The sequence below is a fragment of the Centruroides sculpturatus genome, unplaced genomic scaffold, assembly GCF_000671375.1.
Source record: "Centruroides sculpturatus isolate CEXI.00-Female unplaced genomic scaffold, Cexi_2.0 scaffold175, whole genome shotgun sequence".
Lineage (NCBI taxonomy): Eukaryota > Metazoa > Arthropoda > Arachnida > Scorpiones > Buthidae > Centruroides > Centruroides sculpturatus.
This window is the reverse complement of record NW_019384486.1, coordinates 327185-344082: the sequence shown is the minus strand read 5'-3', so window position 1 is coordinate 344082 and position 16898 is coordinate 327185. Positions and strand designations below refer to the sequence as shown.

The 16898-nt window shown below is 30.4% G+C and overlaps 1 long non-coding RNA gene across 1 annotated transcript; it reads right to left on the bottom strand.

Annotated features, from left to right (window-relative positions):
• Positions 1-10964: 10964 nt before the first annotated feature.
• On the bottom strand, positions 10965-16262 carry LOC111621603. Its single transcript, XR_002756098.1, has 3 exons — positions 16176-16262; positions 13463-13546; positions 10965-11450 (listed from the first exon to the last, which is right to left on the bottom strand). It is a non-coding gene; the product is annotated as an uncharacterized LOC111621603 (long non-coding RNA).
• Between the last annotated feature and the right edge of the window lie 636 nt (positions 16263-16898).

Below are 16898 nucleotides of genomic sequence, written 5' to 3'. Positions count from 1 at the left end.
TAGTACAAATCTCTCAATCATCAAGAAATACGAATTCCATCGAGTCTCAACATGCTGAATTAATTTTAATGCCACAGAACCTTTTTCATTCTGCGATGAGTCGGCGTAAACAGACTAACATGGCAGAGTTGAGGATGAGTTTCAATGAGTGTGAGTTCGTTCATTGTTAAAATAGTGTAAATTTGTAAACATATTTGCAAGAACTTTGTTTCATCGCAATTTCTACGAAATTCCCGGACTGTCCAGGTGAAAATCGAACGTGTGGTAACACTAGGAACAAAGAATGAACTGCATGCATCGATGAATCAAAATTCACATATTGCTAACATCGATTCAGGATCGATGTTTCAAAAACATCGGAAGGTCGATGCATCAACGAACAAAAACATCGATGCATCGCACAGCACTAGACTGTACCTAGTTTCAAGAACTCTCTTGAGTCGATCGCGATTAAACCTCGTTTCAGTCGAGATTGAAACGGTCGATGGAGGTTGCACCAAGGTGAACAGGGTATAAGGCTCTAGTTTAGTAGTGTTACAGAGTATAATACATATATTTTAATATATTTTTTAAAAGAAACAAAACCACTGAGAAATGTCACGTGTGTTTAACAAGCTTTGGAAAACTTTAAAATGTTAACAACAAGTTTGGAAAACTTTGAAAATGTTAACAATGGGTTCGGCTGAACCTGTGCGAACCCACTGAATATCACCACTGCTCACTCCCCCAGATTTTGGGGTCTCTGGGGGACATTTCCAGCATTTTCTGTAGGAAAAACTACAATACTGTGCAGCAGTAAAGGTTTAAGTAAAGTTTTATTAAAACTGTGGTCTGAAGACCACGTGTTCTGTTGCGTAACTGGCTCGTAACCAGCTCCTTGGGTGGTTCACAGAGTAAAGGAGGGATGGGCCCTCATAGCATAAAAGTTTTCTGTTTGTTGTTGTAAAAGTTAATGGGAGGAGGGGACTGTAGATCATGTGTTCTATTGCATAACCAGCTCCTTGGGTGGGCCACAGAGTAAAGAAGGGATAGGCATTCTTGATAACAACCAAAAAAAACCTGAAAGAGAGGGAGATCGTGCATTCTCAACAGAAGAAGTGTGACTTTTCGAAGAAAGAGAGAAGAGAGAAGATGTGTAGATGATAGTCATGAGATATTATTATTATTTTTTCTGTTGTTTCCTTTGTTTTAGTGTGTGTTATAGTGAAGGGACAGAGTAGTGATCAGAAGGACTAGAATAAACTTTAAGTTCCTTGCATTGGAGTCATAGAGTGTGTGATTTATTTCTTTGAAGTTTCCTTTTGTTTTGTTCCTGTACGGGGAATACTCTAAAGATCAAGTACGTCCCCACATAACTTTACTTAAACCTTTTCCACTGTACAGTAACTTTTTGGGCACCCAGTATAAAATATTTTATATTCATATATATTAATTTTACTTACCAATGCACATTTTCATTGAATGCATATAAATATCTTCTATTTCTTTACTTAAATCTTCTACACATTGTTTAAATTCTGGTAATTTTTTAAATTTTGGATGTAGTAATTTTGATAAAAATTTCATTATATTGAAAGGATATGGATTAATCATTTTATCATCAATTCCAAATTTGATGTAGTAATAATATCTCTGAAATAATTAAAGAAAATTTTCATTAAAATGAGAGCATAATTTAAAAAATATTTATCAATTAGTCATTAAAAGTTTAAATTTTGTCTTCATTAAAATATTTATAATAAAAATTAAACTACTGAATTTCACTCCACTAATAATAATAAAAAAAATAACATAAAAATGTTTTTGAAACCATAAAACTGGGATCAGTATATCAGGCTTTTATCAAAATAGTAATTATACCTGATGCCAAATTTGTAAATAAAAAACACAGTGCCTTTTGGCATTACATTAGTTTAATTCAAAAAAAAAGTAGGCACAATGCTTTCAGCATTGCATCAATGTCATCCTCAGGCAGAACAGAATGTATTTAGAATATGAACAAAATTTGAATGGATACATTAACATAGTCCAAAAAGAGTTCTTAAATAAAAATTGCACTTTCTTAACAATTTTTGAACAACTTTACACAATTTTTAGATCAAATGCAAATAGAAACAACATGATATGAACAAGTTTTAAATACATAAAATGGTGTAATGTAAGATATATTAGTTTTAATATAAAACACATGTCAAGAATAACTGAAAATTAAAATCATAATAACATAGTTTTAAACTATGCAAAACCTTAGTCAACTATGAATTTACCATGAGTTTTCTTCTATATAAATTTATATAATATTAAGTTTTTATCATATGCTACTTGATATTATACTGTGAAAAGTGCGCGAAATTAAAATTACCACAAAGGCAGACAGGATACGGTAAAAATGATAAATGATATATTTTTACAATTAAACAATTTTGCGTACATATATAGATTCTTGATTGAGAATTCCAACATCACAATACATTACAATCGTATGCAAATTTACTGCTAAGACAATAGTTTGTTAGATCTAAATGTGAGGTACCAATCCCGATCGCAACAAGATGCAGCCCGAGCTTAAAACTAATCTTATACACTAACTTAACACTAATGGAAGAAAAGGATAGAAACAAGGGGACAAAGGAAAAATACATACAATAGAAACAGAAATACCCGGGATTTTGTTGGCGTATTTGCACTATGCGTGCTGTTGGGTGGGATGCCACACGATAATCTCCAAAAATTTGACTCATTGTCTTCTTCTTCTATACGTAAAAATTAAAAAGTTCCCTTTTTAATTTATCTTTCAATGTCGTCGACTCTCACTCAAAACAGGAACCCTTCTCTTAGCATACTTCCGAGACCGCCAGTCATTGCTAACATGACCCACAGTGTTCTCTCTCCACTTCCGTATGCTTCGAAGTTCCGCAAGAGAATGCCTTTGACCCTTCTCTGTTTGCCCTCAGGGTCCTGCTCACTCCTTTGTTTCACCATTTCTCGGAACTGGTCATCCCACCCAAGGGACAGAGATTAAGATAAGAAAGTTCTAGAAGGAAATAGAACAATAGGACAAATGATAGAAAGAAGAGATTAAACTAAACTTAAATTAATATGTACAAAAATATTGCGTACAGCTACAATAGGATCCTAATTATCACTAGATTCCAAATACTGAACCAAGCTAAGCATATACTGTATTTGCATGTGCCTAAGGTTTCTAAAAGTAAAATAGCTCTAGATACAAACTTAAATAATCTATGTCTAAAACTACCACTGTGAATATATGATAATAAGTGTCAAATAAAAACTGAATTTTTAAAGATTTCAGACTCCATGTGATGTAAACAACTGAAAAATAATGATATATATTAAGAAGTCAAATGTTTTCATAACAATTTTAGTCAAGGACACTCACAGGGAGAGACCAAGAAAGGCAAGTGTTCTTTATCCTTTCTTTTTTTCTTTTTTATTTCCAAATAAAGCAAGTTATAAAGCAAAAATATTTTTCTAAAAATAAATTTATAAAAATAAAAATAAACAATACACAGCCACAAGATAACTCCTTCAGTCATCCTTAAAATGGTATGCAGGAGCTTTACTACAGTATTTGAAAACACTACTTTTTTTAGGTTAGTTGAAGTGTTTCATACTATGTTAAAGTTATTTAAACACAGTGTGTTAAACATGTTTATTATTCATTCATGAAAATGATGTAAATACAAACAAATCTGTTTAAAGAACATAATTTTAGTGAATCAGTGGATTGGCTAGTTGATCTAAATCAATCATGAGCAACTCACAAGTTCCTAATATACAGCCCTCATACCCTTTGGCAACATAATTTTATTTTCCTGCTTTTTGCCTCATACCATTATACAATCCTAATTAAGCTGATATTTGTGACAAAAAACATTCAAACTAAACTTGATTAATGAAAAGATGAGAATAAACTATACGTTACTAGTTCATATATCATTTGCATATATTATTTTAGTACCTAACATACTGACAATTATGGAGTAACAACAATGGAGTATGTTGATATTCAGAACACTTAAAGCCTACAATTCCATACGATTAAACATATGTGGCCAGTTAGAAGTCTATAAAGTTTGCTTGCAGCCTACATCCAGAGAAGGTTATTAATCACTAATCTGAATTATACACAAGCTGTCTATAATTAAAGTATACCATTTTAGATCACTTTGGAAACAAAACTGTTAGAAATAGGTCAATAAAATTTTGTAGGCATGTTTATCTCAACATGGGAAAACTATGTACTGTATAGAGTTTCAAAAATAGTTACAATTTTCATTACAGATCTGTAATGGTGCCACTATCACAACAGCATCAAAGAAATTAATAAATACAATGACCAGAACATTATTAATATATAAAAATATAAAAATTAAAAGAAACAATAAATGTTTTCACATTATGTCCTTATATCAGGCTTTTATCAAAATAGTAATTATACCTGATGCCAAATTTGTAAATAAAAAACACAGTGCCTTTTGGCATTACATTAGTTTAATTCAAAAAAAAAGTAGGCACAATGCTTTCAGCATTGCATCAATGTCATCCTCAGGCAGAACAGAATGTATTTAGAATATGAACAAAATTTGAATGGATACATTAACATAGTCCAAAAAGAGTTCTTAAATAGAAATCGCACTTTCTTAACAATTTTTGAACAACTTTACAAAATTTTTAGATCAAATGCAAATAGAAACAACATGATATGAACAAGTTTTAAATACATAAAATGGTGTAATGTAAGATATATTAGTTTTAATATAAAACACATGTCAAGAATAACTGAAAATTAAAATCATAATAACATAGTTTTAAACTATGCAAAACCTTAGTCAACTATGAATTTACCATGAGTTTTCTTCTATATAAATTTATATAATATTAAGTTTTTATCATATGCTACTTGATATTATACTGTGAAAAGTGCGCGAAATTAAAATTACCACAAAGGCAGACAGGATACGGTAAAAATGATAAATGATATATTTTTACAATTAAACAATTTTGCGTACATATATAGATTCTTGATTGAGAATTCCAACATCACAATACATTACAATCGTATGCAAATTTACTGCTAAGACAATAGTTTGTTAGATCTAAATGTGAGGTACCAATCCCGATCGCAACAAGATGCAGCCCGAGCTTAAAACTAATCTTATACACTAACTTAACACTAATGGAAGAAAAGGATAGAAACAAGGGGACAAAGGAAAAATACATACAATAGAAACAGAAATACCCGGGATTTTGTTGGCGTATTTGCACTATGCGTGCTGTTGGGTGGGATGCCACACGATAATCTCCAAAAATTTGACTCATTGTCTTCTTCTTCTATACGTAAAAATTAAAAAGTTCCCTTTTTAATTTATCTTTCAATGTCGTCGACTCTCACTCAAAACAGGAACCCTTCTCTTAGCATACTTCCGAGACCGCCAGTCATTGCTAACATGACCCACAGTGTTCTCTCTCCACTTCCGTATGCTTCGAAGTTCCGCAAGAGAATGCCTTTGACCCTTCTCTGTTTGCCCTCAGGGTCCTGCTCACTCCTTTGTTTCACCATTTCTCGGAACTGGTCATCCCACCCAAGGGACAGAGATTAAGATAAGAAAGTTCTAGAAGGAAATAGAACAATAGGACAAATGATAGAAAGAAGAGATTAAACTAAACTTAAATTAATATGTACAANATACGACCTTAATCCATTCCTGATGTTTAGACTTATACCGAATTAGACGTATACCAAACCAACCTTTCCCATAAGAAGTAATGTAAAAATGATTAATCTGTTCTCATGTAAAAAAAAATGGCTGACTTTAAACACCTCGCTTTCCTGGCTAGTTCCTGCTTGGTTTTTCATGAGATCAGCATGTATCTTTTTAGCTTTCTCACAAATAATTGCTTCTGATACGCTGTCTCCAGCACACTGTTTTTCAGTTACCAAAGCAAAAGCAATTTCTCAACATGATCTAATGTCTTCAATTTCTGTTTAGAAATTGATTTAACCCCTTTTGCAACATTAGCAGATTTAATTTCGCAATTTCTTCTGATTTTAATTCGTAAATAAAATTTTATTATTTTTATTAATCATGAATTGCAAAAAGGCAAATGAAAAGCAACAGAAAACTAAAAAATGATTAGGATCACAATGGAACTGATAAAAGAAATTATTGAGAAATATGAAGGTGGCATGCGTGTTCGAGATTTTAACTGTTTCATACCGTATTCCATGAACAATGATATTGACAATCGTGAAAAATAAAGACATTAGTCTTTATTTTCCAATGGCTCTTGAAAGGCCTGCCATGACAGACAATACATGTGGCTGCAGGATGTCACTAACCTACTGCTGGGCTGTCTCTTGTATCACAACTAGAGATAACCAGCTGTCATATATGATAGCACCCCAAACCATCACACCAGCTTTGGGGCAGTGTGCCACTCCAAAATGTAGGCAAGATTGAGGCATTCACCACAGGACCTCCAGACACAAACATGGCTGTCATCAGTGCCCAAACTGAATCTGGATTCATAACTGTAGATGACCTGGTACCATTCCTTTATGGTCCAATCCTGTTGGGACCAACACCATTCCAAATGGAGGCAATGGTGAATGGTGTCAATGGCAGCACACATAATGGCTGCTGCAATAACAAATGTTCCTCACCAGGCACCTTGAAATGGTATGGACAGACACAAGAGCCTGTAATGATAGTGCCACCTGTGTCCAGATGGTGTACAACAATACGGTTGGCTGTGTGCATGCTTGTTGGAGGACCAGTGGTCCTCTCAGGCTAGTGATCTGCCAAGGACATTCTGAGCCTGTGCACTGTGTGTGTAAGCTCTCTCTCATCTACTAGTCCCAACACCTCCTCACAGTGTTGTCAGAATGGCTTAAGTGGACGGCTATTCAACAAGATCACCACCTGGCTTTTCTCAACCTGATGATCCTTCCCTCTCAAACTCAGTTAGTTGTTCATAAGGCATCTCTAGTGATATAGCATCCCTCTGCAACACGTAAATTACAAACAGGATGCCTTTGCATGCTTTTTTTTATAGGCCAAGGGGAATGCACTTTAATGTCCTCTGCTGGCATTATGCAATGAGCCATCAAGCTATAACTCTAATCATTTTCATATCTGCTTGAGACTTATCTGCATGCCAAGTTTTGCAGTGATATGACAATTCTTTCTTGGTGTGCTAATTTTTATAGCAAGAGTGTAATTCTTTTATATAAATTTTAAAATTTTATGGTAATTTATACATCTGTGAGGCTCTGGACAGGTCTGAATCCTCACTGAAATTCATGTCAAAATAATTTTTTTTAAAGAAAAAAATAGATGTTAGAAATAACTTTTTGTATGAAAATGGAACGCAAACTTTTAAACAATAGAAGAATGTAAGTCCATTGACCATTTCCGGTTGAGGATTGAATTAAACTTCAATTTTGACTTCTCCTGGGATCTAAGTTGAGATCTCATTACAATTAGTAACGAGTGGTCAATCACTTAGAAAGAGAAAACGAGGAAAGCCACCAATCGGAATGGGCAATCAAGGATGGAAATTAATAAAACCCCAGGAATTCAAGAACACGACAACTTCTCCCAAAAGTTCCAAGTGTCAGACCAATTGTTGTGTGTGAGTCTTGTGCCCATCTTTGTCTCTGTCTCTCATCCTCGGTTTGACATCTTCCCATCACTGAAAGTCAACCACATTGTCCCAGAGTCATCGAGAGAACTGTCATTCACGAACCAGGGACACTACTTCATGTACTATCTTGGAAAGGGGACTTGAAACTTCCAAAATCGCGGAAATCTTGTAAGCATTTTTTTCATGTCAATTAAACAGTTTCTTGTAACTATAGAGTCTGTCTCAGTGCTGATTGCCCACATATGAACTCTTCATGACACATCAACCCTTTTGACAAATTTCCATCCCTATCATTGTAAATATTTAAAACTACTTTAAATAATGTCATTTATTAATGAAAAATATCTACTTTCTACTATTATAGATAGACAGAAGACTTATAAATAAATAGATAGAGAAAACATTTCCAAAGAAAAACATTCTAAAACATATAAAATAAAGTTATACTACAAAAATGGATTTTGAATTGGATTTGCACTGAAGAGAAATGTACGTAAAACAATTATGGTACTGTACCTAGCAAAGATTCAGATAAAATATCTTTAAAAGTTAATGCATACTTTTCAAGTTTTTAAAAATGTTTAGTTTATGTAAGATTAAGTTATATACAATAAAAAATCCTTTAAAAAATATTGTAGTACAATCAGATCTCTAACATTCATAAAAAATAAAAATATGAGATTTAGTTAGACATCAAATCACATTTTTGATAAGTGAACTATCAAATTGTATATATAAAAAGTATAAAGTCTTTTTGTTGAAAACCTAGTTATTTTTTTACTATTATAAAAAAAAGAATATCCACCTTTATATCTTCTTTTGAAAGTTCCTTCTTAAAACAATATTCCAATTTTTCCAAAATCTTCTTTTTCTTCAATGGACTTAATGGTCTCAGGAGATTTATTCTAAATATATATATTTTAGTAGAAAAATCATATTTACATTTAAAAGTAATGAATTATTTCAAAACTACTTTACTTATTATTTTGTATTATAATTTTTTTTTTTTTTAAATGATTACTTATTACATATTTTTTATTTTATTTTACTGTTATAATGTAATAAATATTCTAAATATACAAATATCTTATTTAAAACACAATGTAAATGTTAATTATATTTAATTTCTATATTATCAAAAATGTTTTTACTGTTTATGAAATATTTAATGAGTAATAAATACTGTTAAAGAACATAACATGATTTTAGCATTTCTAGGAAAATAGCTACTTCACCAAATCTTCAAGGAGCTTAATAAAGAAGATTAAAAGAGATTTCATGACTTTCATCAGTATGAACTTCTTAATCATAAAGTAAAATTTTTATACAAATTTTTATTTCCGTATTAAATTTTAACTTTTAAAATTGTTAAATTAAAAAAAGTTATTCTTAAAGAGTATAATATTATTTATATTCATGATTAAAAAGTAATTTAATTAAGATTAAAGTTTAATTATACTGATGCCAATTTTATGTTAAATATTTACTATAAGATTTAATTTGTTTTTAATAAAAGGATGTTTTTAAAGTTTCACATATTATGATGGAGAAGAGCCTCAAAATAAAGATTGACTCTGCCATATGACTTTGTTGTGTCCTGAGTTGTGTGAAAAGTTTGAATTATAAAGACATCTTTTTTATATTTTAGTGTGTTTCTTCTAATCTTTTAAATTTTAATCATATATAAATTTCTTCTCAAATTTTATACTTTATAAATTAAAATACACTTTTCATACATATGTATATTTTATCAATNACGCGAAGGACGCAATCGATCTCACCAGGGCCCCAGGTGTTTACTCCATTCCCATACGGGACGACAGGTTCAATAGAGACTTAGTTTACATCGGCTCCACCATCCGATCAACACAGAAACGAATACGCGAACACCAAGCTGATATTAAGCATAAAAGACACACCACTGCCTTATCCACCTATGTCACCGACCCTGAAATAAGGGCGGACTTCCGGAACACCAAAGTTATCAGACACGTGTTCCGCGCGGATCACATCCGTCACCCGGAGGCCTGGGAGATTCACAAAGCTAGCAGGGGGGGCAACTGCATCAACTACAAGGACGGGGAAACACTTGCACAGGCGTGGAAGTATTTATTCGAGGAGTTCGAGCAATGGCGGTCGGAGGGGTGAAACCCGACGCGCACGTTTATTTATCTACTTCGTTGGCAACATCGTTACAACGGTCGGGTCGACAGTCACCACCTGAAGCAGACCTCGGTGGAGATCGAAAGTACTTGTGGAACTTAATTGTGAAAATAACCCTCGTAAAAAAGGCTTTTTCCGTGGATCGTTATTATTAAGCGAGGTGTTAAAGTGTTGGAAGTAGTTATTTTATTTTTTTTAATTAAATAAAAAGGTGTATAGTATAAAAGACATATATTGATGCACAGAATAAGTATTAAATCATGAATATAGAATATAAGTGGTATCCAGAAAAAATGTTATTGTCATATATCTATACTACATTATAAATTTTATTTTCTTTAAAACCTGACATGTTTTCTCTATTGTCATACTTATAAGACTGATGCTTGTTTATATGTAAATATACTTTATAGCAACTAAAATATAAAAAAGAAATTAAAAATGTATAGTCCAAATATAAGATGCAAATATTATATTTTTCTAAACACTGATAAATAAAATGATTATCTTCTGACGTTATAAGTGTACTGAATAATCTTCCAGAATTGGATTGATGAAATATGGCAATGCAATACTGGGGTGATCTGCAAGGGAGGTTCTTCCTAGAAGTCTTTCTATAGAAAACTGACCCCTATTTAGGCCTTAGACATGTGAAAAAAACCCAGAAAATTCTATGTAGTTAGCTTGTTGGTGAGATGAAATCTTGTGTCCAACTACCAGTGTTCAGTCATCCACTGGGTGGGTTGAATAATCTTTCAGATATTTAAAAAAAAATGTAAACAGAGACTAAAAAAATATTCTTTCCTATGATATATGATTTAATCCAGTATTTAAAATTCATCTCAAATACAAGATATTCATATATTTATTGGATCATAAAAGATATAGTTCAAAATAATAGAATAGAATACTGTTATGGTAAAATATAAGAAATATATATGAAATATCTTTCAATTTAAATATATTTTTATATACTTTAAAAACTGTAATTAATGAACAATAAATAATATTTGTTAAATAGAATCTATACTTTTAAGATTCAATATTCATTNATCTTCAGTAATCAAAAAAAAAAATTCAATAAAATAGAATAATGTAGACCATAAAATATAATGGAATTCCTCATTTTAGAATATACTATAATTTTATTCTGCAACATTCTATTCTGTTGAATGAATCTTTATATGCTGAGAACAGTCATGTAATTAATTTAAAATGTTCATTTATTAAGGTTTTTGCCTTCTGAATTAAGCAGACATCTTGTTTATTTATTTATGTATTAGTTTTGTCTCAATTTCTATAGTTAAAATACACTTATGCACAGCTAAATAAATCATTGGTGTATTAAAATCATGATATTTTCATTTCTTTTAGTTTTAATTTATTAATTTAACTAAGTTTTGTTATTATCAATAATAAATTTTAAAAAAAAGGATACACAATTTTTTATGTTTTCTTAGAAGTGGAATTTTTAATTCTTTAGCTAAAGGAGAATAGTTATTTCCAATTCTTTCACTTGGAGGTCGATGGAAGTTTTGTTCTTTAAATGGTACTGCTAGTGTCAATGATTGACTTTGAAGAAGAGGAGGATATTCATCATTTCTCCTTAATTTCTAAAATATAGCTTAGTTAGTTAATTATTTCAAAATATGAATAATTAATATAATGATATTTTTAAAATGTAATTTTATTCAATAATTATCAACTAATTGCAATCAGTAAGTTACAATGAATTAAAAATCTTTAATTTAGATTAAAATTACAAAATAATAATTGCAATTCAAATCACATTACAATTAATCAGTAAAAGATTGAATCAATCACAGTATGATTCCTATCTCTGACAATCACTACGAGGTCTGTTCAAAAAATATGCAGACTGATATCATAAAACAAAATGTACTTTATGTAGAAGTTACATGTCTGGGTCCCCTTCAAAGTACTCTCCTTCCCAACTCACACACTTATCCCAACAGTGTTTCCACTTGTTGAAACAGTCCTGGTACGCTTCTTTTGTAATGTCCTTCAGCGCCTTCGTCACATTTGCCTTAATCTCTGGAATCATCTCAAATCTTCTTCCTTTCAAGGGCCTTTTGAGTTTGGGGAACAAGAAAAAGTCACAAGGAGCAAGGTCAGGTAAGCAGGGGGGTGGGAAGAACAGTGATCGAGTGTTTGGCCAAAAACTCACGAGTTCTGAGGGGTGAATGGGCTGGAGCATTGTTGTGATGGAGAAATCAGTCGCCACTCCTTCACATTTCTGGCCTTTTGCGATGGGGACGCCATGTCCCTCAAACGTTTCAGAACTTCAATGTAGTAAGTCTGTTTACTTTGGAGCATTGGGGGAGGTACTCATGGTGAACAACACCAAAAAAAAAAAAAAAACAAACTGTCATCATCACCTTGACATTGAATCAAACTTGGCAAGCTTTTTTGGGTCTAGGGGACAACTTCAAACATGCCATACACTTCATAGCAACATCACTGTAAGCTGTGTTGAGCATAGCAAATGTTTCAGTCNTTTTATTTAACACTAACTATATAAATATAGTTTATATATTTCAGCAGTTAAGCTACCAAAAATCTTTATTTCAAGTATTACTAAATTTCATGAAAATGCATTTTGGGTACAAGGTCCCCTCTCCCAAACAAACAACTTAAGTTTAATAAAAAGTTCATATAAATCCTATCCAATTGATACAAAAACATTTTTTTAAAAAAACATCAAAAAAAGATGATTGCCTAATACATTCTCATTCACTCCACACACAATTTTAAAAACTGAAGTTAATTTTTGTTCAGAATGAAATTGATCATAAACTTTCCAAAACTTTTTGCATGCACTTTAAATGTTTATTTTAATTAAACAGACAAATTTAATTTGGTTTAATTAAAATAAACATTTAAAGGGAATTGTTTTTTAAGGATGTGTTTGTGTCAATTGGATAGGATTTATATGAACTTGCTGTTAAACCTAAGATGTACAGTACATTGAGAAGATCTTGTTCCTGAAATGCATTTCCATGAAATGTAATAATACTTAAAACTAAAGGTTTTTGGCAAGCTGTAATACATTAACTATTTGTATATGGTTAGTATTAATAACAAAAATTTTTCAATCCAACAAAATTATAGTATCAATAATTCAAATATAAGTTTATTACACAACTTGACAACAGCCATTCAACATGGCTGGAAGCATTTTATTTGGTAGAGTTTTGAAGGATTAAAAGGTTTCTTAGGTAAAAGGTAAATTACATTATCCATTCAGTATGCAGTGGTGTATAGTGCCATTTATGAGTTTGTTTGTTTGTTTGTTAAAATTTTATATTATTAATTATTATAAAATGACAAAAAGCTTAATTTTGAGAGTAGGGATGACTTTTATATAAAAAAATTGTAAATGCTAATAACAAGTAAAATCTTCATTAACTCCCCTCCCATGTACCCTCTCCTTTTTTTATAGTCTGCAAGCACTGCTGGCCACTACATATACTAAAGTATGAAAGAGCTATTTTCTATATATCAATACAATATAATAAATAAGTTATTTTATTTTAAAAGTAAATTTTTATGAAAATACTAAACAATACTAATAAATAATTAAGAATTATAATAAATAAAATACCTTATAAATATACATAGATGATGAATTTATTTCAGATGACGAAATAATTGGTGGATAATTCTGATTCCTTTTCATATTTTATATCTGAAAAATTTCAAAATTATCATTCTTTTAATAAACTATTACAAAAATATTATACTTATATTTTCATATTAATATTTAGCAATATTTAATACAACATATTATTTTATATCTCTGTTAAAAATGTATTTTAATACAAAATAATTTTTTTATAAAAATCAGAAACAATGATTAATTAAAATATAAGTAATTTTAATTATTTATAATTTACAAACTGAAAACCTTTATAATCCAGCATTTAATTTTAGATAAACAAATGTTTTCAGCTTAATTAACTAGCCATTATCAGGTTGAAATCATATATGACTACAGGATTCTAGAATATATTCTAGAACAGAGTCTAAAATCCTGTGCAGCAATCACATGTGTTTTGAAACACATGTGATTACTGTACAGATGATGGCTAATTTGTTTATCTAATAATTAAATGCTAAGCTATAAAAATTTTTTGGTTTATATTAGTTTCATCCAGTTTGGTATTGCATTGATTCACAAACTCTTCAGTTTGAGTTCTGCACTTTTCAAATCAGTAATGCTACAATGTTTATTATTGTTTTATGTTTATCAAACAAGTCACAAACTAGACATTGATATCAAATAACCAATAATGTTGCTATTTTTTAAATTTAGCAAGTATTTTCAGCTATTTTTAAAAAGCCATCTTAAATTTTTTCACATTAATATGTAGCCTACTAAAAAATAATTCAAAGTATTCAAAGTATCAAACTTTCTTTAGATAATTCCATTAAAATCTGCAAGAGATTATTCTTGTATATTTAATACAAGAATACTCTGTATATTTAATTAAAGCAATGATTCTCAAGCAGTCTGCTGAGGAACACCTAAGTTCTGCAACAGATGGCTAAATGTGCCACAAATATTATGAAAGTATACTTTAAATATGAGAAAAAAAAATCATTTGTACAAAGATTTATGACATTATTTACATTCACCAGTGGTATGTGATGACATTTGATAAATCATTGGAAGCATTATACGATATTTTGGTGTGTAGCATCCACCAGCTAAACCATGTGAAGTTGGTGCTCTGTAAAGCGCATGTGCAAAAGCCTGTAGTCTGGTTGTTTTTCACCATTCAAATATTTTCACTGTGAAATCTGTCCCTTTTTGACAATACAGCACTTTCATTGGGAATATGCATATACAGATTTATATTCGAATGTACAATAGCAATCTTATCATTGTTTTTCACAAGTATAGAAATTTGTAATAAGATACATAATGTGGTTATAATAAAATATTAATTTAAATTAATTCAAAGTACATTAAAATACAAAAATAATCAGACAATACATATTTATATTTTAGAAAATATAAGGGAAGCGGTGCTTCCACAGCTTCCATGGACGGCACACCACTGACATTCACAATCAACTAGTAGCTAGGCCAAGCCTACAGGATAGCAATTATAAATATACAGCTATTCATAATTTAAAATATATTAATGCTTTTAATTTTGTACATGAAGTGCATGAGAAAAATTTTACACTTTTCACAGTTGCTGTAAACCAAAAAAGTTTGGGAACCACTGATTGATGTCCTGTATTCACTATTAATTTTATAATTTATAGTTTGCATTGGTGTAACAAATACATTTTACATATAAAATAATTAATTTTCACTGATATAGTTTGTAATTACTGTTATTTTCTGTTTTATTTACTAATTTTCTTTTAAATAATTAATTTGAAACAATATTAAAAGCTTAATAATCAACATTATATTTAAATATTTGAAATATAAATTTAACTGTACAATAAATATAAAAAATTTAGTAGTAAATGAGAAGTGGATATGTAATACAGAACACTAAATAAATTAAAATACAAATTAAATAACAAGATTCTATAGTATTCTGCAACAGAATTCTACCATCTGAATTCAAATGAAAAATGTCAGTATGAACACTGTTTAAAAATCATAAGTTTACATATGTGTAGTCACTTAACTTCAGTTAACTTAGAAAATCCTGAAGATAGCTTTTCAAAAAGCTGAAAGTACTTGTTAAATTAAAAAATTCATGTTGATTAGTAAAGATTTTGATTATCTGGCATGTGTTGTGTACTTTATATATAAAGCATTTACCAAAAACATAACAGTGCAAAAGAATTTATATATCTTTATAATTAAGTTACAGACTATTTTGGCAATTTAAGTATATTTTTCTAAACTTCCTATTTCTGTATGCACTAAGAGGGATATATGAAGATCAGTGGTGTCAGAAGGATTTATTTCAGGGGATGCATCAGTGTACAGTGAACAATTAATTACTGTTTATATTACTTATGCAAAATTAACTAATCTTTGTAATTTTCATTGTTTTTTCCTCTCACTTCCACATTTTTTGTTTGAGCTAGATGCGCAAGTGCACCTCCTCGTGTCATACTTGATGAAGATTTATCAGATCCGTTTTTTCATCTACCTATCCTTCATGCAGGAGCACTCATACATTATGACACTTGGACTACATGCCCCTTTCCATCTAGGTTGCTCTTTTTCTAATCACCAGAGGGGTCCCAAATTCCATTATTAAGACAGAAAATTCACAACCTATTCTGCAAATATAAAATAGGTAATTCTATATTTTAATAACTTATTGAATAAAATTTACCTTTAATTAAACAATATTTGCTTCAAAAAAGTCTCTATCGGTTGCTCGGATACCACGTTGGTTTGTTTACAAACGCAAAAAATCCGCCATGCGGTTGCTATGTAAACATTAAACGCATTAAAATTAGTTTATAATGATAATAAAGTCTAATAATGTTATATTATTTTAATTTCGTTAAGATATAAAATAAGTAATAAGATTTTATTAAATTTTTTGACGTAATTGAGATTAAGGAAATTTGGGCTAAATTGTTTTGAATATATTCATTACAGTACTGTATTTCAAATTGGAAGCCATTTGCCTGGAATTGTGTAATAAAGTTGAATTGATGACCAATGTTGCGCTTTATTGATATGATCCAAAATTTCTTAAATGCTTGTTAAAATTTTGAAGCATTGAATAATTCATATTTAATACATTCATAATAGTCTATAAGTACAGTCTGTTTGATAAAGAATGTTTTTAAATCGCTGAAAGAAGCTGAAGTTAGCAGCCGAAGATTGTTTGTAGAGTCCGGAAATATTCTTAACCAAAGATAATAAATGAATAATAAAGAGATCCGAAAACATGCTGATGTTGAAAGATTACATAAAATAAAGTAAAAACTAATAGTTAGCCAGAAGAGCGATGTGCTAAGACATCCACTTGCCGCTATGAAGAATCCGAATTTGATTCAAATATTTATAATTTATCATGATATCTGGTTATAGTTTCCTATATTTG